The 24,972-nt window shown below is 46.2% G+C and overlaps 1 long non-coding RNA gene across 1 annotated transcript in view; it reads right to left on the bottom strand.

The window, feature by feature from the left end:
* LOC103171196 overlaps positions 1-24,972 on the bottom strand; it is a 119,350-nt gene that overhangs the window by 11,272 nt on the left and 83,106 nt on the right. The gene's annotated exons all lie outside the window — the stretch shown is intronic.

Here is a 24,972-nt window from a genome sequence, read left to right as displayed (position 1 = left end):
CTCTTGTTTTGGATGATGCCGGCTCTTGAAGGCAGATCACCTATCTGTAAATTATTTATCTTGATGTATATCTGTAATTTAATTATTGTCTCCTCCACTAGACTATAAGGTCGCTGTAGGCATGGAATGAATCTGTTGGTTACACTGTACTCTCCCAAGCAGTTATTACAGTGCTCTGCACGAAGTAAGTACTCAATAATTACGATTGACTGACTGACATGCTGAAAATCATCCCAGCACCTCCTCCGCCCCCTACTCCTGTCACCTTATGATTGACCAATGGAAGTTTGCTACAACTCTTCACTAGACTGTAAACTCCCCACGGGCAGGCTCCCACATCTTTCGCGTTTGCCCCAGTGACCAGTACGGTGCCGTGCAACCATGAGCCCTTGAAAAATACTAGTGCTCCTCCTTCTGATCCAGAGAAATCAAGGCTCAGTCGCCCCATGTAACAGAAAGAATGCATTGCTTTCGTAAATCCAAAGGATCCCAAAGCCCATTCGTAGCTGTAATTCCTGCACCAGGGGAATCAATTAATCAATCAATCATATTTATTGAGGATTTACTGTGTGCAGAGCACTGTACTACGCATTTGGGAGAGTACAATATAGCAGAGTTGGTAGACATATTCCCTACACAAAATTTCAACATACCAAGAAGCAACCCAGCCTGACAAAGGTTTTGATAATACTGATGTAGAACCAGGGATTAAATTTTTTATCTGGGCATAATCACCTCTCCATTTCCATTCTCATCCAACATAACATCCCTCCATCGCCCACTGAATAGCTCCGTATTTGCCCTCGCAATGTGAGGTTTATGGGGACTTAAAATGGAGAATAATTCAATAAATAATCCTTGTTGCTGTGCACTTTACCTCCAGCTAAGTCATCGGAGAACAGTTATATGCCCTGAAGACAGTGTCAAGGTCAATTATCTCACCGGAGGTACTAATGAAAACTACTTTCGTGATTGGAATGATGTGCTACTTCATTTTCACCAGGAGGAAAGCAAATTCTCTCCCCTGAAACGTCCCGAGGCCCAGCAAAGCCGTTTCATCCTGGGTCAGAGCAGCAGTGGAGATCTCGGGAGGGGGCTGGGAGGCCCTGAAACACGATGGGAGATGTGCTCTGTTTAAAGCATGGAACTCCTTCCCCCTTCACATCTGGCTGATCACCACTCTCCCTATCTTTAAAGCCCTACTGAAATCACATCTCCTCTAGGAAGCCTTCCCTGATTAATCCCTACTTTCCTCCCAACCACATTCCCTAAAGGTTAGTTCATTCACCCCCTGAGCACTTAAGCACTCCCTTCACACAAACACCTCCCCAACACACACACACATCACTTGTGTAGATATCTTTATACCACTGATTATTGTTATACTGTACCCTCCCAAGCAGTTATTACAATGCTCTGTACTCAGTAAACACTCAGTAAATATGATCGAATGACTGACATGCTGACAATTATCCCTGCACCTCCTTTGCCTCCTACCCATGTCACCTTATGATTGACCAATGAAAGCTTGCTAAACGCTTCACTAGACTGTAAACTCTCCATGGGCAGCCTCCCACATCTTTTGTGTTTGCACCAGTAGCCAGTACTGTGCCATGTACCCATGAGCCCTTGAAAAATACTAACGCTCCTCCTTCTGACCAGAGAAATCCACACTCAGTCACCCCATGTAACAGAAAGAATGTATTGCTTTAGTAAATCCAAAGGATCCCAAAGCCCATTCATAGCTGTAATTCCCGCACCAGGGATTACATGCAATGTATTTTAGTGTCTGACTCCCCTGCTAGACTGTAAGTTACTTGAGGGTAAGAATCATGTATGTTGACTCTACTGTACTTTCTCAAGCCATGTGTATAGCAGCGAGGAAGAGCAGTCTGAGGGTGCTTTGATTCGGTGGTGGCGTGTGGGAGGGTTTCTTATCTTTACCTCTCCGAACTCAAATAGCAATCCAAGAAATGAAACATAAAATTGAATCGATATCCCCAGCCTCTCCTGCTTTCTCCTTCTGTTGCCTCTTTCAATCCATCAGTTAATCAATTAATTAAAGGTATTTATTGAGCATTTCTCTCTGTCTCCCTCTCCCAGCTCTTCTCTGCAGAAATCAGAGATAAGCCACCAACCCTGTGGAGTGAAAACTCTGCTTGGCACCGAACTGAGTGGCTAGTTAGCTTCCAGACTGGGCCAGGAGCTCGATGAGGACGTGCCTGTGAAGGTACGGCCATCCACGAGGGGATTTTTTTCCTCAAAGTGTTTCAAACGCTCTGGGTTTGCCTTCATTTCCCCTTTTCTTTCATGTGACACAGTGTCTGTTACTCTGTGATTCAGCAAAGTGGACCTAACTAGAAATGTCATGTCTTTCCCCCACAGGCACAAATGCCAAAGCAGACAGGTCTGTTCCCTAATTAGGACCTCCCCTTTATCTTTGCAGGAATTAGGATCATCAAAAGGAAATCCTGGAGACATTCATGTAGCAAAGTCAGAGCATGGGGAATCAGTGGGTGGCTGAATGCCACCTCATCGTCCCCATCCCCCCCAACACACACCTCACCAATCCCGGCAAAACCCACAGTAATGCTTGGGAAAGGAGGCTGGAAGTTCAGCGGGGGGCTGTTGGGATATGAGGTGTTGAGATGAGGGAGACCGGGGGCCCTTCTGAGACAGAGCCACAGTCTCTCATGGTAGCCGACCCTGCATAAGCATCAAAGAGGCTTGAGTACATGGGGAAAGATGGGGAATAGATTGGGCAGAGGTGATATGAGACCCTCAGTTAACTCTTTTTTTCACCAGGTCTACTCAAAAGCCTTGGGCCCCCACCCTCCATAGCTCCCCCAGGCCCTGAAGTTGCCCTACCCCAGACCTGGAGTCAGTGACAACAGGGAGGCCTCAGCCATTCATGCCGACTTTGGGGTCCAGTTATTTGAGAGGTTCCATCATAAACCTCTACTAAATTCTGCTACGGGCGATTAGGTTTCCAAAAGCCGCAGCTCTCTCTCCAGTGCCCTCCATTTCGGGTCTGAATCTCTCTCTCCCCAGCCAGAGAGATCACTCACTGTAACCTGGGTCTTCTTGGCCCTCAAGGTAAAGAATCTCATGGTGGGGATGAGAAGTGTCCATCCAGATGGAGTGTCTACTGATTCTCCTGGGGTCTAAATTTCTATGTTTAATTTTGGAGGGTGCAGAATGCTGCTGGGGAAACAACCACAGACACTCCACTGCCAAACGCTACTTCATGTCCCCAAGGGATACATCTTCTAGCCACCCAGTTAGTCATTGATATCCTATAAATCACATTTATTGAGTGCTTAGTATATGCAGAGCGATCGACCAATCAATTATATTTCCTGAGCCCTTACTCCGCGCAGACCACTATACAAGGCGCTTGGGAGAGAACAATATAACAAGAGTTGGTAGACACATTCTCTGCCCACAAGGAGCTTACTATCTAGAGGAAGCGCTTAATAAATACGATCGATTGAATAGATGAGAAATAGACTAACGGGGTAAGGTCACACAGCAAGTAAGTCGGAGAATCCAGGATTAGAACCCAGGTCTTTTGAGTCCCAGGCCACTGCTCTTGCCATTAGGCTTTGATGAGCACTGGACCTAGAATTGGGAGAGTACAATAGAGATGGGAGACCTGTTCCGTGCCCACAAGGAGCTTATGCTCTATACGGGGATATTACTGCATTATTTCTGTTACTACCAAGTTCCATCCCCAATATCCATCCTCAAAACAACTGACTGGAGCAAATGACCAGATCCACTCTTTCGTGAATGTTTGCAGGCCTGCCTTCGGGAAGTCTCACAGCTTTGTCATCAGCATCAACTTCCTGCGTGCCTCACGCTATGACCTTCACTACGTTAGCCCGCTATCTACCAAAGCTTGGACGGGTGCAGCTAACGCTAGATCTACTGGAAACTGGGAGTTTTTGTTTTTCTCTGGTACTCGTTAAACACTTACTATGTGCCAGAGACTGCAATAAGCATTAGGCTAGATACACGATAATCAGGTTGGACACAGTTCCTGTCCCACATGGGGCTTGCAGTCTAAATTGGAGGGAGGAGGATATAATCTCTATTTTACAGACGAGGTAACTGAGACACAGAGAAATGAAGTGATTTACCCAAGGTGACATAGCAAAGTGGGATTAGAACTCAAGTCCTCTGACTCCCACGCTTAAGCTCTTACCACTGGAACACGTTGATTTGTTGTGGTTGTCCCAAAGCATGGGGTTTAATAAGAGTAATAATAATGATTTAGCAAGGAAATATTTATTAATAATTACTTTTATGGTAATAATTATTAAGTGCATCTTCTGTACTGCAGGCTGTGATAGACAGAAGATATTCAGATAGGATCAATCGCGGCCCAGGTTCCGCACGTCCCATGTCAAAGAGATGGAGAGAGTAGAGATCCTATTCCCATTTTAGAGTCTCGCTTTCCTCCTCTGTAAAATGGGAATAAGACACTTCCTCTTCCCAATACTAAGACTGACCTGGTCATCTGTATCCAGCTCTTAGCACAGTGCTTTGGTGCAGAGAAAACATTTGAGAAATACCATAGTCATACTAAGTACAATATTACTAATTGTACTAACTGTGGATTGATCTCCTGGACAGGGAGGTAAACTACACCAAGTTAAGCCCATCATTGGGCAGGGACTGTCTCTGTTGCCGAAATGTACATTCCAAGTGCTTAGTACAGTGCTCTGCACATAGTAAGCGCTCATTAAATACTATTGAATGAATGAATGAAGAGCAAACACCTGACTCTAAGCACTTGTTCAGCCCTGTTAACCATAATTTTGCTGTGGTCAGGGAACGTGTCTTCCAACTCTGTCGCCAGACACTCTTCCAAGAGCTGAATACAGTGCTCCGGATATGGTAAGTGTTCAATAAATACCATTGATTGATGGATTGATTCAGCCACTTGCAAACATAATCGGGAGTCAGAAGGATCTGTGTTCTAACAGCGTGGCTCAGTGGAAAGAGCACGGGCTTGGGAGTCAGAGTCATGAGTTCAAATCCCGGCTCTGCCATCTGTCAACTGTGTGACTGTGGGTAAGTCACTTAACTTTTCTGTGTCTCAGTTACCTCAGCTGTAAAATGGGGATTAAGACTTTGAGCCCCGCATGGGGCAACCTGATTACCTTGTATCTACCCCAGCGCTTAGAACAGTGCTCTGCACATTGTAAGCGCTTAACAAATACCAACATTATTATTATTATAATCCTGGCTCTGCCACTTGCCTGCCATGTGACCAGGGGCAAGTCACTTTGTTTCCCTGTGCCTAAATTATCTCATCTGTGAAATGGGGATTAAGACTGTGAGCTCCATGTGGGACAGGGACTGTGTCCAACTTGATTAGCTTGTATCCACCCTAAGGCTTAGTACAGTGCCTGGAACATAGTAACAAATATCACAATTATCATTATCCCCAGTCCAGGAGACGCTTTGAGTGCCTAAACAAAGCGACTATGAGTCTCTTGCGATTTTTTTGCAAAGGGCAAAGTTCAGCTCCAAAATGTGCAGAAGAGGTGGGCGATTGGGAATGGGTGAGACCCAAACACGATGAAAATAAACAATCTTGTAGGCTCGGAAAGCACCTTGCAAGCTTAGTCAGTTAGTATCACCATTAGCTCAAACTGCAGGGGCTGAGCTGTGGCTTCAGTCTCATTCTGAATAGATGGAAAGTCAATTCCCGGTTTACTACTCAAGCAGCCAAGGAGACACCACCCAGACAGAGTTGGAGAAAACGATTCCCAAGAGCACAGAACTACAGGGGACAAAGCAAGAAATGCATTACCCACCTCTTGCGGCTCCTTGGGATTGTAATACAATGGAGGTTTATAGGAATTTCTAAAGGATCTTACCGTCTGATGGTCCATAACATGGTTGGTGGCAGGTCTCCTCTATTACAGGGGGAGTCCCGGGTGGACGGGAAGCATTTCACTTCATTATTCTGCATTCATTTAATTGTAATTACTGACCACTGTACTGAGTGCTTGGGGGAGCACAATATAATAATGAACAGACACGTTCCTGCCCGTGAGGAGCGTACAGTCGAGTGCCTAGTGCCAAGTGAAATGCTCAGTAAACGCTGCTGTTTTTTCTACGAATACTTCTACGGCAGCCACCGGAAAGAGAGTTGCAAGAAGGCAAACCCAGTTGGAGAGAGCAGGAGGAACTACTTAAAGCCTACAAGAAAGCAAAGTGGGATTGGATTGTGGAGAGACGGCTGCAGGAGGCAGATCCGCCTGGCAGCCAGTGATGGGGTGAAGCCTAAGAGAAGAAGCGTAGCTCAGCGGAAAGAGCCCGGTCTTGGGAGTCAGAGGTCATGGGTTCAAATTCCGGCTCTGCCCCTTGGCAACTGTGTGACTGTGGGCCAGGCACTTAACTTCTCTGTGCCTCAGTGACCTCATCTGAAAATGAGGATTAATAGTAATAATAATGTTGGTATTTGTTAAGAGCTTACTATGTTCTGAGCACTGTTCTAAGCGCTGGGGTAGACACAGGGGATTCAGGTTGTCCTACATGGGGCTCACAGTCTTAATCCCCATTTTACAGATGAGGGAACTGAGGCACCGAGAAGTGAAGTGACTTGCCCAAAGTCACACAGCTGATTAAGACTGGGATCCTCTCGTGGGACAAACTGATGACCCTGTATCTACCCCAGCGCTTAGAACAGTGCTCTGCACATAGTAAGCGCTAAACAAATGCCAACATTATTATTATTGCACGCCACCAGTTAGCTGGAACCAGAGATGGTGCCTGACTGGGCCAAACCCAAGAGGACCGGGAACTATCTAAATGTGCTCCAAGGGTGGAACGGACTATCGGTGGCAACCCTTTGACATACACACCGGCAAGATTTCAACCCTGGAAACGAAGGACAGCGAGGCATCTCTATAATTCATCACTTAGTTCCTGGGTTGTCATTTTGTTGGCAGAAGGCCCAGCGTTAGGATCATTTCCGAGATAATCGAGTCAACCCCCAGAATGAGGCCAAGGAGCTTCCCTCCCAGGTAGCCCTGCTTCTTCTGAACTTTGGGAAGGGGGACTTACGGCCCAATGGAAGCCTCTACCCCTCCCAGCCTGCGAGCGCTTCACCGCCATCATCAGTGGTATTTATTGAGCGCCTGTCGTGTGCGTGGAACTGCCCCGAGTGCTTGGCAGACTGCGCTAGAAGATCAAGGCGTGATGATCCCTAGCCTCTAGGCTCTTACAGTCTTATGGTCGATAGCGGAATAGACAACAACTGGATTTCCAAGCAGCAGAGAGCCAGAGCTTGGAGTCTCCAACCCATTATTCCAACCAGCCTGGAGCTGATGAGAGTGTATGAGAATGTATGAGAGAGAGAGAGAGTGTGTGTGTGTGAGTGTGTGTTTGGGTGAATGTGGTGTTGCCACAATTAATGTGTGATGGACGTATGCGAACAGGAGCTCAATAAATACTACTGATGATGATGGTGACAGTGGTGGAGAGGCCCTGGCGGGCTTGTCGGTCTTGTCTCTTGCTAGATTATAGGCTCCTTGAAGTCAGGGATTAGATCTTCTAATTCTACTGTACTCTCCCAAGCACTGACATTATTCTGCATGGAGAAGGTGCCCCCCATCTTATCCCCTCATTTTTACCTCTTTTTTCCCCTTCTTCCCCAGGGCTGCTTGACTCATATTTACGTTAACCCTCCTCTTGATGTTCCTTCCTAAACCTCTCTCTCAGTAATTACAGTGGTGGCATTAGTTATGTGCTTATTCTGAGCCAATCATCTGTACCCAGTTCTGTGACAGAATCAAGATAATCAAGTCAGACACCATCCCTGTCCAAAACGGGGCTCAGAATCTAAGAGGGAGCAAGGGTATTTAATTCTCAGTTTACAAATGAAGAAACTGAGGCCCAGAGAAGGTAAGTGACTTGCCCAATGTCACCCAGCAGGGAAGTGGTGGAGCTGGGATTGGAGGTTCCATACCAAAATGGTGTCACTCTGGAACTCACCTCCTCCAAGAGGCTTTCCCAGACTGAGCTTTCCCTTTTCCCTCTGCTCCCTCTCTGTTCCCCCTGCACCTCCCCTCAGCTAAGCCCCCTCTTCCTCTGCTCCTCCCCCTCTCCCTTCCCCTCCCGTCAGCACTGTGCTCATTTGTATATATTTTTATGACCCTATTGATTTTGTGAATGAGGCATATCCAGCCCCTTCATTCGATTCATCGTGATTAAGTTGTCTTGTTTTTGTCCGTCCGTCTCCCCCGATTAGACTGTGAGCCCGTCCCTGGGCAGGGGTGGTCTCTATCTGTTGCCGAATTGTATATTCCAAGCGCTTAGTACAGTGCTCTGCACAGAGTAAGCGCTCAATAAATACTATTGAATGAATGAATGAACTCAGATTCCAGATGGTGCAGCACCTGTGATATAACAAACTCGTCCCTCACCCCCTAACTCCGATTTAACACTTTCGGACCATAACAGGCTAATGTGCAGCCTCACCCAGGATTGTCCTCTCCTCCCACTGAGTCCTCTGCTGTCTGGATCCTCTCTATATCGGCCTCGATGGCAAACCTCCCACCCACCCCCAGAAGCCAGGGTTCTCCTCTCCCTCCACAGACATAAGCCAGTCTTTAACCCCGACTGGAGTCTGTGTCCTGTTGAAGTCCTCTTTATGGGTTATGAGAGCTTGTAAAGAGGAGGTAAACACTCCGCTTATCTCTGAATTAGAGTAAGATTAGAGAGCTGCTGGAAGAGAAGGAAGAGAGGGGGAGAGATAAGAAAGAAAATCTGTTCAGGTCACCAGCTCTGCTCTCAGGGAGGTTGTGTCCAGGAGTTTGGCGGAGATGTGAGATTAGAGAAGCGGCGTGACCAAGTGGGAAGAGCACGGGCCTAGGAATCAGAGGACCTGGATTCCAATCCCAACTCCTCTACTTGTGTGCTGTGTGACCTTGGGCAAATTATTTCACTCTTCTGTGCCTCAGTTTCCTCATCTGTAAAATGGGGATTAAGACTATGAACCCCATGTGCGACAGGGACTGCGTCCAATCGGGTTATCTTCTACCTACCCCAGTACTAAGTATAGTGCCTGTCACATAGTAAGAGCTTAAATTCCACAATTATTATGCCAGCTAGTGTCTTAATCACTCAAGAGACTTACCCAGCGGTTCCATCGGGAGCGCTGCCGGACAACAAGAAACAACCTAATTTTCAGACCTATAATAATAATAACGATGTTGGTATTTGTTAAGCGCTTACAATGTGCAGAGCACTGATCGCTGAGACAGATACAGGGTAATCAGGTTGTCCCACGTGAGGCTCACAGTCTTAATCCCCATTTTACAGATGAGGGAACTGAGGCACAGAGAAGTTAAGTGACTTGCCCAAAGTCAGACAGCTGCCAAGTGGCAGAGCCGGGATTCGAACGCTTGACCTCTGACTCCCAAGTCTGGGCTCTTTCCACTGAGCCATGCTGCTTCTCTACGAAAGGCCTAGGGTTGGGGAAAGAGGAAAGACATTTTTGGGGTGATCAAGGCTGGTCCATGTTGAAAGCTGAGAAGCAACATGGCCAAATAATAATAATAATAATAATAATGATGGTATTTGTTAAGCACTCACTGTGTGCTGAGCACTGTTCTAAGTGCTGGGGGAGATACAAGGTAATCGGGTTGTCCCACGTGGGGCTCACAATCATAATTCCCATTTTACAGGTGAGGTAACTGAAGCACAGAGAAATTAAGTGACTTTCCCAAAGTCACACGGCTGACAAGTGACGGAGCTGGGATTAGAATCCATGACCTCTGACTCCCAAGCCCGGGCTCTTTCCACTGAGCCATGCTGCTTCCCTAATGAATAGAGCCCGGGCCTGGGAGTCAGAAGAACCCCAGTTCTAATCCCAGCTCCTCCACTTGTCTGCTGTGTGACCTTAGGCAAGCCTCTTAACTTCTCTGTGCCTCAGTTACCTCATGGGTAAAATAGGGATTAAGACCGTATGCTTCAGGTGGGAATATGTCTAACCTGATTAACTCGCATCTACTCCAGCACTTAGTACAATATCCGATACATGGTAAGTGCTTAACAAATATCATTAAAAAAAAGTTCAACACTGTTGCACACAACTCTATTCATAACAGAAACAGCGGAGCCTAGTGGAAGCAACACGGGCCTGTGAGCCAGAGGTCCTGCATTCCAATCCATCAATTGATCGGGATTTACTGAGCACTAACTGCAGATCACTGTACTAAATAGTACAAGAGTTGGTAGACACATTCCCTGTCCATAAGGACCTTACAATCTAGAGGACTCATTGTGGGATTTTACTTGTCTCACACTGTCGAGTCGCCTACGACCCATAGCGACGCCATGGACACGTCTCTCCCCCAAAATCCCCACCTCCATCTAGGGCAGTGGAACCCTAGAGTTTCCTTGGTAAAAATAAGGAAGTGGTTTACCGTTGGCTGCTTCCGCGGAGTGAACTTGAGCTTGTGCCCTCAAATCTCTCCCGTGCCACCGCTGCCCAGCCCAGGTGAGTTTTGACTTGTGACAGATTACCTTCTGCTCACTAGCCACTGCCCTAGCTAGGAATGGAATGGAATGGACAGGCCTCTATTTGACTTTCCCTCCCAAAGTCGAGACTGGTAGAGGCCTGGAAACCCTGAGAGGGGCCCTTGTGGGTTTACAACTCTGTAAACTTCTGTAATCCGGACTTCACCACTTGCCTGCTGTATGACCTCGGGCAAGTTGCTTCACTTCTCTGTGCCTCAGTTTCCTCATCTCAAAAGGGGATGACCCACCCATTCTCCTTCCCTCTTAGACTGTGTGTCCCACGAGGGACAGGGACAGTTTCCAACCTGATTATCTCTCATCCACCCCAGGGAGCGCTACAGTGCTTGGCTCATGGTAAGCGCTTAACAAATACCACGATCATTCCCAGTGCTTAGCAGAGTTCGGAGTACTGAGAGCAGAGCACTTTACTAAGCACGTGGGAGAGTTCAATCCAGTAAGTAGGCGTGAGGTTATATTTCCGAATTCAACCTCGGCTGCCTAGCCGGCTGGGGAGGAGGTGTGTCCTTGAATAATTTTATTAATGTCTCTCTCCCTTTCTAGACTGTAAGCTCCTTGTGGGCAGGGAATGTGTCTGTTTATTGTTCTACTGTACTCTCCCAAGCGTTCAGTGTAGTGCTCCGCACACAGTAAGCGCTCAAAAAACACGGTTGAATGAATGAATGAATGAAAGTGACGCAAGCGCTCACTCATTGACCCTCGTACTCTAGTGGATCCCAGAACCTCCTGTGTGCAGGCTCTGGGATCCTGCTCGTAGAAGGACCCTCCCCGAGCCCCGTGTTTCCTCATCTCTTCATCACATCCGGTACGAACCCCGACCTGGACCTGTGGGTCTATTCCGCTCCACGACAGCCGAGAATCCTCCTCCTCCCAACCAAGCGAATGCGTGCGGCACAAAGGAAGTGGATATACATGAAATGGGAAGAAGCCCGGCTTTCGAGGCGCAGAAGAGCACGTCCCCGGAGAAGTCCTCCGGCACAGTCGGGTGGGGATATCTCCGGTCAGTAACTCCCAAACACTCTGCGACGAAGCCACGAGTTCACGGATTTCCTTCCTCCCTCGCTCAAGGCCTAGTCCCGCCCCTCCTCGTGGATCTGATGCAGGAGTGATTTACGGTGGGAAAAGGTGACATTAAACACGGCATTGAGAAGGCAGAGATACTGCCACCCAAATCGTATACGCTCGACTTTGGTCGAAGACAAAAAGCTTCCGACTCCACGGTCACCACCGAGGGCTGGTTCTTCCCCGCCCCCCGACATACACACACACAAAAGTTGGAGGTGGAAACTGATCCTCTTTTTGACACTTGGAAAGATGCAAGCAAATGTATGCAGGACATGCTTTCCCTTGCAGCCTGATTTAGCCACGTCTTGTCTAGTTTGTCTCTGCTAAGCCTTCCCTAATTTACTCATTGCACAAAGAAAATAAATAAATAAGTGTACTATAGTCTTATTTATCCTTCTTTGGACATTTCTTTACCAGGCAGATGGTCAATTAAGAGCACTAAACAATGACACTGTTTTCTCTGTAAACATTTTTTTTTCTAATAGCCTAACAAATGAGAATCTGTGCTGCCATACTGCTGAATACCATCTTGACTTTCTAATTACAAAGAACTGTTTCTCGATAGTTACAATTACAGCTGTAACAATGACGCCGGTCCTTGAACAATACAGTCAGAGGCAAAGTGCTTATCGGAATATTCACAGATAAAGGCTGAAATTTATGCCGGAGATGGAGACGGAGGTTAAACATTTGAAGAGAGAAGGGGAAAACAGGCTTCTTTTGAAGGCAACCCATGCGAATTTGAATCCAATTAATAGAAAGGCAACGACTCGGGAAGGTGGCGTCTCCTTCTCGTTTGGCAGTCGATAGGTTAAAGGCGCATTAAAACGAAGCAGCTAATGACGCTAATTTCGATATTTATCTCCAGTCCGCGGTGGCTCCGCGAGGCCGGGCCTTTTGAACGAAAGCAGAGACTTGGTTTTCAGGTGACACGATGGCGCTGGAGTTGAGATCAGAGGCTAGCCAGCCCGGCTTTGACGCCGTGCCCGCTCGGAGCTTTTCCAGGTTAAACCATTTATACCTGCATTAGGCCGGCGGAGACGGCCGGGCCACGGACACGCTCACCCACCAGGGTCACGTAGCAGTCGCCGCCTGACGTCAGACTCCCCCTAGGCAGATGGCTCCGGCCTCTGGCCAGTTATGCCCGCATCTTTGAATCTGTCGCCCTCCCCGTCTCTAAGTGATTTTGGAGTCCGTCTCTTCCACCAGACTGAAGCTCCCTGAGGGTAGGGATTGTGTCTACTGACTTTATTGGCTGCCCCCAGACCTTTGGTACAGGGTTCAACGCACAGTAAGTACTCAATAAATACCACCGATCGATCGACCGATGGGAGGGGTCTGAAAACCCTATCATGAGGCAGGGAACATATCTGCTCATTCTCTTGTATTGTACTCTTCCAAGCATTTAGTACTGTGCTCTGCACATACGAAGCACTCAATAAATACCACCGATTGCTTGATTTGAATCACCACACCCCCTCCCCAATTTTCTCCCAGAGACGTTTATCTCCAGGGTAGCGGAATTAACAATGGAGACAAGACATGCCCCGCTACAACAACTTCTAAACAACTCTGTGTGTTCGAGAGAAGCAGTGGGCTCTATGGAAAGAGGATGGCCTTAGGAGCCTGAAGTCATGGGTTCTAATCTTAGCTCCGCCACTTGTCAGCTGTGTGACTTTGGGCAGGTCACAACTTCTCTGTGCCTCAGTTCCCTCATCTGTAAAATGGGGATTAAGACTGTGAGCCTCACGTGGGACAAACTGACTAGCCCCAGTGCTTAGAACAGTGCTTTGCACATAGTAAACGCTTAATATATACCACCATTATTATTATTATTTTTTTTCAATCGTATTTATTGAGTGCTTACAGAGTGCAGAGCATGGTACTTAGCGCTTGGGGGAGTAATAATAATAATAATGTTGGTATTTGTTATGCGCTTACTATGTGCAGAGCACTGTTCTAAGTGCTGGGGGAGATACAGGGTAATCAGGTTGTCCCACGTGAGGCTCACAGTCTTAATCCCCACTTTCCAGATGAGGTAACTGAGGCACAGAGAAGCTAAGGGTCTTGCCCACAGTCCCACAGCTGCCAGTTGGCAGAGCTGGGATTCGAACCCATGACCTCTGACTCCCAAGCCCGGGCTCTTTCCACTGAGCCACGCTGCTTCTCCGTACAATAAAGTGACGAACCAGACACATTCCCCGCGTGTGTCATGTGGCTCCAAACTCAGCTTGAACACAGTCTGGAAGAAACCTGCCACCTGGGACGTCTCCCAAGAAAACTCTCAGATACACGTGGATAAAGCAGCCAATCCTCGAACCCATTTCTCCCTCCACTTAATAATACCCATATCATTACATTCACCTGCTCCACTGGTCTCCAATACCTTTGCTACTGGAAATATCAGCGAGAGAAAGATCTTCAGAGAGGGAATGCCAGTAGCTTCCGGATCTAAAATTTCCAACTTATTTTTTCATACTTCTCACGGTAGACAGCCTAAATGGAGGTCTGCTGGCCCTCAGTAGAGGAGCTGTTAACGTATTTTGTGCACAAGGAGTTAGATCACTTTGCTCTAGATGCCCATCGATTAAAAAAAGGGCTTTACCGACATGGAAAGCAACAGGGCCAAATAATATGGCTCAGAATCTTCCAGTACATGAGGTTTAAGGATTATATGACTATTCAAAGTTATTCAGAAGATGTTTATGCATAGCAAGTACCCAATTCCCGTTGGCTTTTCTCCCTTCTGTAGAACGATGAATGCCGAGGAAGAAAGAACTAGGAAGTGCCTATTTTATGTTAAATAATAGTATTTATAATGCACTTACTATGTGCTAAACACCGAGGAAGGCGCTGGACAGAGTCCCGGACCCGAATAGTTCTCACAGAGTAAAGAGGAGAAAGGATGGTTTATTATACCCATCTGTCAAGATGAGGAAACTTGAAACTCAGAGAGATTAAGTGACTTGCCCAAGGTCACACAGGAGAAAAGTAGCAGAGCCTGGACTTGGTTTTCTGACTCACAAGCCGAGGATCTTCCCACTGGGCCACACAGCTCTCTGTCTTAAATTGAACATCCAAACCTCCTCTATGGTCCAGTGACACCAGTTATCTGATTTTTGCTCCTATGCCATAGGTTACACTGGGAAAAATGTCCCCTTGAGCAAACCCCTACACTGGAGCAAACTATCCTTTCTCTGCAGCCTAGAGAAGAGCCCCACTTTTGTTCTTCGGACTTTATTTTGAATTGAGAAGCAGTGTAACCTAGTGGAAAGAGCACGGGCCTTGGAATCAGAAAACCTGTTTTTTGTTTTTTTCAAATGGTATTTATCAAGTGGACCTGGGTTCTAATCTCGGCTCCACCGCTTGTCTGATGTGTGACCTTGGACAAGTCACTTCACTTCTCTGTGCTTCGTTTCCCTCATCTGGAAAATGGGGATTGAGACTGTAAGCCCCACAGGGAACACGGTCTGTGCCCAACCTGATTAGCTTGCATCTTTGCCAGTGCTTAGTACAGTGCCTGGCACATAATAAGTGCTTAACATATACCATTAAAAAAAAAAATTGCCTGGCACATCATAAATCCTTCACACATACCATAATAATAATCATTATTTTTATGGGGGATTTTGGACCCTATACCTGTCTTTAAGAGTCCGAGAGAGCTTAAGGGGGGGAAATGGGCACCCTCCTCTTGCACTTGCTTAGATTTTTCAGCCTCGAGTGCCTTTATTACTGGAAGCATCGAAAGCCTCTTCACTCCAGATACACGTGCTTAGCAGGTGCCGCTGTCATAATGGTAAAAACATTTACTTATTAATCAGGGCACATAATTCTCCCCTAATGCTGTCAGTTTAAGATGGCAACCTGATTTTTTTTTTTTTGGAGTGGGTAGGAGGGTCAACAATTTAATGAATCGCGCCCGCATTTTAATTCAGACCTAATAATTAGCCTCTGGCTCTTTTCTCTCACAAGTGGAAGATTCTCTAGGATTCTCTTATCAAGTCAAACACAATAAGAGTATTTTACCTCCCTTTGTTGGTTGCCCGGCAGAAAAGAATAAACTGCAGGTAAGCCAATGGAAATCAAATTCAAGGCTTCAAAGTAGTCCATTCCCTCTAATTAGTATTATTAATAGCCATGATTGTTGTTTTAATAAAAGTAATGTATTTATGAAGCACTTACTGTGTGCAGAATATTGTACTAAGTGCTAGAAAATAATTCACAGTTAGGAATTGGACAAGGTTCTTATCCCTCTGGGGTCCAGAGCTTAGAACAGTGCTCGGCACATAGTAAACGCTTAACAAATACCAACATTATTAGTAGAAATACTTGTTAGGCAAATATTATGAGGCAAGCCCTGTGCCAGCTTAGCTTCAATAAGATCAGTTCAGACACAGCCCCTGTCCCACACGGCACTCACAGCATGAGGGAAAGAAAGAACAGATATTTAACCTCCCATTTTCCAGATGAGGAGAGTGAGGTACAGAGAAGATCCGTGACTTGCCCAAGTTCCACCCAGGAGACAAGCAGTGGATCCAGTTTCAGAATCCAGGTCACAGCCAAATTCAAGACTAATTTAGTCTTCACTCGTTCGTTAAGGTGCCTAAGGTTCCTGTGCTTCCTCCCCACCAAGCTACAGAGGGGAATGGGAACAGTGTGTGGACACAAGCGGAACACACGAACAGGACAAGCGCACACCCACCCAGCTCCGTTCCCTGCTACCGAGTTCCAAATGATTTAACTCATTGCACCCCTCTGGAGGTGTTTTTGAATCGGGACAGGTGATAAAATCGACTCGGTCGGGTGGGGAGGAGTGGGGGACAGGAAGTGTTTTCAATAACGCTGTGCGATTAGGAAAGGGAAGATTCTCTGGATCACCGTGTCAAATGTAAGCAGAAGAGACTGTGTTATTAGGAGAGCTGTGACTGTCTTCAGGGATTCCATAGTGACAGAGGCTCCTCTCTGAATTTCAGTCAGCCTCTGTCACTTGCCTTGACAATGAAGGGAGTTAATGTATTCATGACATTGCCGCACATGCATTCTCAATTCGCAGCATATTGTATTGTTTACCCCTGTTCTTTTGTAGTACGGCATGTAGTAATTTGCCTTCTAGCAACTGAAAATTCCTCAACTTAAAATCTTACCCTCATTTTATTTACCTTTAATGGAAAAACGACCATCTCTCTGCCCATCCAGTGCAAGCGAGACTATCGCAAATAGAGAAATGTCAGATTTTACATTTTGATCAGACGCCCATTCGGTAATTTTCTATGCATCTCCCTCATCTCCCGCCTCTCGCATCTTCTCCCCGAGCAGCTACTTAGAGCATCTTGCACCTGTTCCTTGCTGATGAAGGGGGACCATCCCCATCCTGTGATTCCCTGCCACAACTGAGGCTGGGGTCCTTGATCCCGAACTGAGGTCCTGAGCCTGTCTCCATGGGCGGACTAGTTCAGAGACCTGGAGCCTTGCAATTTCCCGGAGAAAGCTGTTCCCCTCCTTCACTGCTCTCCTTCCGATTGAAGTGGAATTTACAAATGCCCACGGCCCTCCATCGTAATGACACTAATCGTAACGCTGATGGTATTTTTTTTAAGCACATCCTGGGTACCGAAGCATTGTGTTAAGTGCTGGGGTAGATCAAGATCACCACACTAGATCCAGTCCCTGTCCCTCGTGGGATTCACAGTCTAAGAGATGAGGAGGGTGGGTAGCTTGGACAGTTGATGGGAATGAAACTCAGAGGTTAAGTGGCTTCAATCAGTCAATTGCATTTATTGAGCGCTTACTCAGGGCAGAGCACTGTACTAAGCTCTTGGGAGAGTACAATATATCAGAGTTGGTAGCCATGTTCCCTGTCCACAAGGTGCTTACAGTCTGGAGCGGGAAACAGACATTAATCTAAACAGATCGTGGATATGCACATTACTGCTGTGGAGCTACGGGTGAGGTGAATGAAGGGTGCAGATCCAAGTGCGAGGGTGACGCAGAAGGGAGTGGGAGAAGAGGAAATAAGGGCTTAGTTGGGGTAAGAGATATGCTTCCAATAAGGCTGGGGTCTTGGCTAAGGTCACACATGGGATTAGATCCCCATCTTCTTGGCTTCCAGCAGCCCTCTCTTTCCACTAGGCCATGTTGATTCCCCGACAGCAACCTTTTCCTAGAATCCCCCAGAACTGGATCCTTTCCCTGGCACAACTGGCTTTGACAGGCTTCTCCTGTCATGAACTGGCAGCCTCCTTGGCCCAACTCAGGCACTGAGCGAGTGGTACAGGACACAAGGGCAGCCTGCCTTCTCAGTGTGGAGATGGCAGCTATGGCCGCAGGAACCACGTGACTGAATGACCGGGGAGACGTTTCTTCCTTCAAGGTCACCTCCTCCCCACTGCCTCCTTACTACTTATGCCCTTTCAGTCCCCGGTAGCACAGTATTGATTTGTCTGAACACATATACATATAGGTTTATGTACTTAACTGGTTAAGCGCGCATTTATTTACCTATCCATCTTGCTAGTCGCCTTTTCTTGCGTATAGAAATCATTTCTTGTCCACATTCCCCGTGGGTTTGTAAGCTCTTTGAGGACAAGGCTGTGATGTTTCTTCACCTCTGTGTTTGTCCAAAGGATTTAGGACAATGGTTTAGGACAATAAATATCACTGATGGATGAACAGGAAAACATAAAATCCTGAGCTATTTTAAATCACCTGACTGGCAAGTGGGGGGGCTAAGTGAGATGCACTTCCAGAGTCCGGTGTATCTCAATCGAGGTGGCCGAAGGAGGAGGGAGAAGGAGGAAGGGGAAGGAAGGGAGACGAGGATGGAGAAAGAGTAAAACCCCCCAGGTATATTTTCCCTATTTTATAGATGAGAAAACTGAGGCACCAAAAACTTGAGTGACTTCCCAAGGGTTGTCTCTCTCTTCACAGTCCTCACAGGGGGCAGTTTCCCCTATTTGAACTCCCCAACTCTCCTTCCCCACCTTCTTTCCTGCTCTCTTTGTTTCTATCTTCTCCCAATACTACCTTTCCTATTTCCCTCATTAAGCCAGAGCCAATGGGAGCCACTAAACCACCTCGCCCAAACAGCTACGCCAGAAGATGGCCCTCCCGCTCAGAGACCTTTATAAAACAACCGACGAGGGATGAGGGGAGGAAAGAGCAGACATTGTTCCAAACGGTAAATCTACCATAGATTTGGGAAATCTCCATCTGCAGATTTTGAGAGACCGCAATACTGATTAGTGTTTTAATCTTGCTGGGATGGTATGGAAATTTTTCTGTTACGGAGAGACATGAGGAAGCCATTATTTCCTTGCAAAGACAAATATCCATTTCAGTAAGTAATTTAAAGCACACACTCGAGAGACCGTGTGTGGATATGTGGAGTACGACTGAGGGGGGCTAATAAAATAACTTCTCTTTAGCTGGTCCTTTTAGACCAAGAGAGGAAAACAAATAATATTTCCTTGCCCGGATTTGCCAGATTAAAGATACTTAGCGTTGATTGACGGTTACAACTTAAAAAGTCTGATGTGCATAAGCGGAGCAGGAAGGGACAAGAGAAGTTCCTCACCATTTTCGGTCCACGTTCAGAGTATCATCAGTACTTAATTACCTTCTCTTTGTTGTCATCACTGGTTCTGACACCGGCGTTTCTTCATTTAGATACACCAACAAACTCTGCAATATCTGACTCCCAAGACTCTCCAACTTGGAAAGGCTTGGTATAGTTTTCTGTGCACAGTGAGCATTCAATAAATACCACTGATCGATTGGAAAGCATTTTTCAGATTAACTTCTTTAGGTAAATATATGTGAGTGAAGATAGAGATGATGGGTTCTCGTGCACTGAAGGGAATTTTGTAATAATTGAATCACCCCAACCCTCTCTTCACTATCACCCTGTTCTGATGTTTCTTCACTCAGAGATGAGAGGCGCAGGATGAAAATCCTGATAATTTATTCCACTTTGGCCCTAGATGGAATGGCTACCTACCTGATCTCTCCCTCACAATGGCTCTCTCTCCTCACCTAAAGGGATCTCATAAAGGGTCTTTAAGCGATCTTGATTAAAAAACTGTAGAAATGTTGATGAGTGATCAGACTTTCTCCCCTCTTTGATTGTAATCATCAGGGATGGGGCTTTGGCACCTCAGATTGATCCAGAGAGAGCCAATGTGGCTGAGTGGAAAGACCTGGGTTCTAGTCCTTCTGAGGGCAAGTCACTCATCCTCTCTGTGCCTCAGTTTTCTCATCTGCAAAGTGGGTATAAGAGTCTTCCTCTGTCCACCTCTTAGTTTTCTGTGAGGGACAGGGCTGTGTAAGGTCTGAAAATCCTGTATCTATCTTGCACATAAACTATATCTATAAATTATTATAAATTATCTATTGATATTAATGACTGTCTCCCCCTCTAGACTGCAAGCTCATTGTGGGCAGGAAACGTGCCTTCCAACTCTGTTGAACTGTACTCTTCCAAGTGCTTTAGTACAGTGTTCTGCACACAGTAAATGTTCAGTAAAGGTCATTAAAGGAAAAAAAAAACAGTGTTTGGCACATAGAAAGGACTTAAGAAATGCCATTATTATCATGAATCATGATTCTCCTCATTAACAGGAAGACCTTTGTTTAGAGAGAACTTTGAAAAGAGCCCTGGGCCAAGGAGAGGGGGAGGGTCACCATTCGGCTATACTTTCCCCTTCCAATCTGCCCTGCTTCTATTACTTCCCTCGTGATACTGCAAATCCCAGGTTTCTGGCCATCAGGAAGCAGTTCCTCAATTTCCTTTTCATCCCCTCTTCCCACTGCATTGAATTATGCCCGTCTGGACCAAGTTAAGCAGTTCCTCTTGTACCTTTGAAATGTTTGTAGGCTGTAATTATACCCTCTCCTCAGTAGTGGCATAGGTAAACTAACCCTTTTCTTTAATCCACTCAGATAACTCAGTCCTTCTATTCCCTTAATCATGCTGCGGTTCTTTCCTGGCCTCCCTTCTAATTCATCTTCATTTTCCCAGGATGGAAGCGCTCCACCTTCTGAGCGAATCTTCACCTGAGCAACTTTCTCATCCACGAGAAAACTTTTTTTTTTGGTGGATCCGATACCACCGACCATTCTTCCCTATTTTTTTTTAATGTGTGTGTATGTGTGTGTGCCTGGGGAATATCATACCACTAACTTGAATCTCCTCCGGTATCATGTCTCATTCTGTTTCACCGGATGAGCTTCCTTCTGCTCATCTACTATATAGTTTCCGCATTTCGTGCTGCCCAGAAAGATCCCTCGTGGTGGTCAGGACACTCTGTTCCACAGGTGATGACCACAGTGCTCAACCTCATTTCCACAGTCTGTCATTCAGAAGAGCAATTCATTTTTGCAAATAGGTGTCCCGAAATATCCCGAGGTTTATTCCTATCTAAATATAGGGCTGCTGTTTTGCTCCCTTCAGCTCATTCTGCCCCTACTGAAGGAAAGCTTACTGGGAAGAGGGAGTTGCAGGCCCAGGAGAGATTATTACTTTTCAGGCTCCCACTGTCTTATCATTCTCTCTCTCTTGCAGTATCGCTCTGGCTCCAGCACAATCTTCGGCAACAACAGATAGGGTAAGCCCAATATGTGAAGCGCAATATAATCTGAGTGGACACTAGCTTTCCGGCAACTAATATCTGGACCATCCGCTTGTTGTTTCTTCCCTAACCCATTTTCCTTTTGTCCTTGCTTGGATCTCGAACAAACGTCTTCGCATTTGTCGAAAGATGACAGACAGAAACTCGCCCTCTCCTTTACCTTCTCCTCTCCTTCCTCCACCTTCTCCTCATTGCTCCGGCATCAATGCCACCACATTGAATGGTAAATCAGTCAGTGGTGTGTATTGAGCGCTTACTGTGTGCAGCACACCGAACTAAGCGTTTGAGAGAGTACCATACGAGAGTTGATAGATATATTCCCTGCCCACAGGAGCTTACAGCCTAAAAGGCAGGGGTGGGAGGTGGAGGAGAACAGTGGTAAAGAACACTTTCTCACGATGGGGCTCTCTTTCCTTACCAACCTCCCCCTATTTTCAGCACTTCCCTGTGCCAATAGGCTCCCTCTGAAGATGGTCCTCCACATCACCTTTTTCCACCAAAAAAAGTTTAGTTTAGAAAGCCATGAGGCCAGTAATAGTATGAAAAGAATTCTTCAGCTCAACTAAATATGCCTTTCTCTCACTCAGCTTTACAGACTGTCTTCTCCCACTTCTAGAGAGTCAACACTTCCATTTTGCTTCTTTCATTTTTTCTTTCCACCAGGTCACATTGTTATTGCCCTCTCCCAAGCTCTCAGAGCAATGTTCTGCACACTAAGCACTGAATGAATGCTACACATGCATTTACCGATTGATTATAGGACCTTTTAGGAGAATCTGATCTCTGTGGAAACCCGATCAGAAAGCTTCAGCAAAGAAAGGGAGGGGAGGCCAATAAGAAACCAAAGGTCTCGGCTAATTTCTGAGACCACAAGACAGATTCAGGAACTAATAGACGATCTCTGTGAGGGAGGGAGCTGCCCTGTGCAACATTTCAAGGTAGCGTAACAGGGGAGACAGCATAGTCCAGTGGAAAAAGGATGAGCCTGGGACTCACAAAACCTGCTCTAATCCCTGATCCTCCATTTTGTCCCCTGTGTGACCTCGGGCAAATCACTTAACTTCTCTGGGCTCCTTTTCCTCATCTGTAAAATGGGGGCTCAATACTTGTTCTCCCTCCTACTTGGATTGTGAGCTGCAATATGGGTCAGGGACTGTGTCAAACCTGATTAATTTAATTTACCCCAGAGCCTAGAACAGTGTTTGACACACAGTAAGTGCTTAACAAATACCATAAGAGAAAAAAATAAAAACCCTTGTGCTGAGGAAAGTGCTTGGTATATAATAAGTGCTTAACAAATACCATAATTATTGTTATTAATAGGGGTGCACTTAAATTGAAGTAAGAGCTTCACAGTTGCTAGCTCTGAAGCACTTTCCTCATAAATGGCATCAATTTTGGTCATTTAAGCCTTGCTACTAGATAACATCCTCTATCTTGAATGAGGCTTCAAAAGTTCATACCTTTGTGATCAGTCAATCAATGGCATTTATTGAGCACTTAGAATGTGCAGAGCACTGTGCTGAGCTTTTGGGAGAATACAACAGAAAAGGGTTGGTAGACACACTCCCTTGCCCAAAAAGGAGCTCACAACCTAGAGTGGGAGACTGATATTGGAAAAATCTCCCTCTGCCTCTTCCTCTATGGCTTAACTTTCTTACGATTGCTTTCTCTTCATCTTTAGATCCCAACTTAAGTTGAGAAGCAACGTGGCTTAGTGGAAAGACTCTGGGCTTGGGAGTCAGAGGTCGTGGATTCTAATCCTGTCTCTTCCGTGCATGACTTTGGGCAAGTCACTTAACTTCTCTGTGCCTCAGTTACCTCATCTGTAAAATGGGGATTAAGACTGTGAGCCCTACGTGGGACAACCTGATTGCCCTGTATCTACCCCAGTGCTTAGAACAGTGCTTGGCCCATACTAAGCACTTAACAAATGCCATTATTATTATGTCTTCGCTGATACTTTTCTCTAGGCTGAAGACCCAAGGGTATGGCCAAAATTCCCTTGGGTTCTTGCTGGCCTTTATTCCTTCTGTCCGTGGTCAGAGCATCAATGTGGAACATTTCTATCTTGGCACAGGAGTCCAGAGTTTCTTTTGGAGTTGTTTTCCTTGTGCAAAGACATCATTGCCCTTCAATTAGTGCAGGTAGCAGTAACCATGTGAACACTGCCCTGTGGCTCACCTGTGGCGTCCCCAGAGTTTCCCAGATACCAGTGCCCATAACTACCGGCAGCTAAGCTGAAATGCCTTCTGAGCAAGCGGTGCTCTCCTTGGGGAGCAGTTCCCAAGCACACCTGGAGTTAAGGTCCAATTCATGTGCCCTTGCTATATTCCTTGTGGAACAATCAGCAGCCTTTCTACAGTTGATTTCCCAGCATCCTGAGCGATATCACTGCTTTGGTCGACTCTAGCCCTGATGAACTTAAATTACGCACTCAATCGATCAAGCCGACAGTGGAATTTCTTGAGCACTTATTGTGTGCAGAACACTGTACTAAGTGCTTGGGAGAGGACAACAGACTTGGCAAACCAGTTCCCTGCTCTTAAGGAGTCACCCTCCTTAGCGTTTATGCATACTTGTATAGTCACGCATTTGTTTTGACCACTTTTAATGAAAATGTTTTTTGTTTATACCCCGCATTTCAGTGGAGGTTCCAAGTGGACAGAGAGCAGGTTATTTATTTATTCTGTAGTTTCCGATTGCCCAGAACGGTGTACTGCATCTAATGGGCTCTCAATAAATATTGCTCCCGCAGTGCCCGCACCTACCCGGAGTTAAGATATGGGAAGCCGCATGTCCTAGTGGAAAGATCATGAGCCTGGGACTCAGAGGACCTGTCTTCTAATCCTAGGTCCGCCACTTGCCTTTGGACAAGTCACTTAACTGCCTCAGATCCCTCTTCGTCATTATCAGTCATGGTATTTATTGAGCACTTCTATGAGCAGAGTACTGGACTGAACACTTGGGAAACTACAACAGAGTTTGCAGATGTATTTCCTGCGCACAAGCTTACACTGTAGAGATTCAATGCCTGTTCTCACCCCTACTTAGTCTGTGAGCCCCCCAGACCTAATTATCTCATATCTACCCCACACTTAGTACAGTGTTTGGCATATAGTAAGCATTTAACAAATACCAGAATAATTAAGGTCAAATACAGGGGTTTTGGGTAGGTTGAGTTTTCTTTTGGGAGCAGTAAACGTCTGCATCCTTAACTGTGGCCTAGGACAAGGAAGCCTCTTCTCTTCATTGAGCAGTGCTCACGTTGATTGGGCAAGATGACAAGAGCCCAATTTCCCGCTACCCATGTATCAGAAAAAGAAAGATTGACTCCATGGGGCCATGACCTTGAGGCGGTGATTAGAGCTCCTTAAATTCTATCCAGTTTAATTTTCCCCCTCAGGAAAAGGCCCATACCCCTCTGACTCCTCCAAATTATTTTGGAATAGGGTTTGAGGGAAGAGAGGATTCCATTATTTAGGGGCTCAGCAGAATGGGGATGGCTCACGCTACACACACGTTTCCAGTTTCATTGCCTGATTTTGGATCTCGCTATTCCTCCACTAGAATTCGGCTCAGTGTAACGCAGACTGCAGGGTAATCTTCATTTTCATTATCTGGAGGGGTTCGAAAGGCTCAAAAAATGGAACTCTTCTCAAAGAAAGGAATGCACGTTCAGGTAATTACAAATAACAGACACATCTGGTTATCTTAA

This window comes from Ornithorhynchus anatinus, chromosome 9 (genome assembly GCF_004115215.2).
Source record: "Ornithorhynchus anatinus isolate Pmale09 chromosome 9, mOrnAna1.pri.v4, whole genome shotgun sequence".
Classification (NCBI taxonomy): domain Eukaryota; kingdom Metazoa; phylum Chordata; class Mammalia; order Monotremata; family Ornithorhynchidae; genus Ornithorhynchus; species Ornithorhynchus anatinus.
The sequence above is the reverse complement of the archived record's forward strand: the minus strand, read 5'-3'. Positions and strand labels throughout refer to the sequence as shown.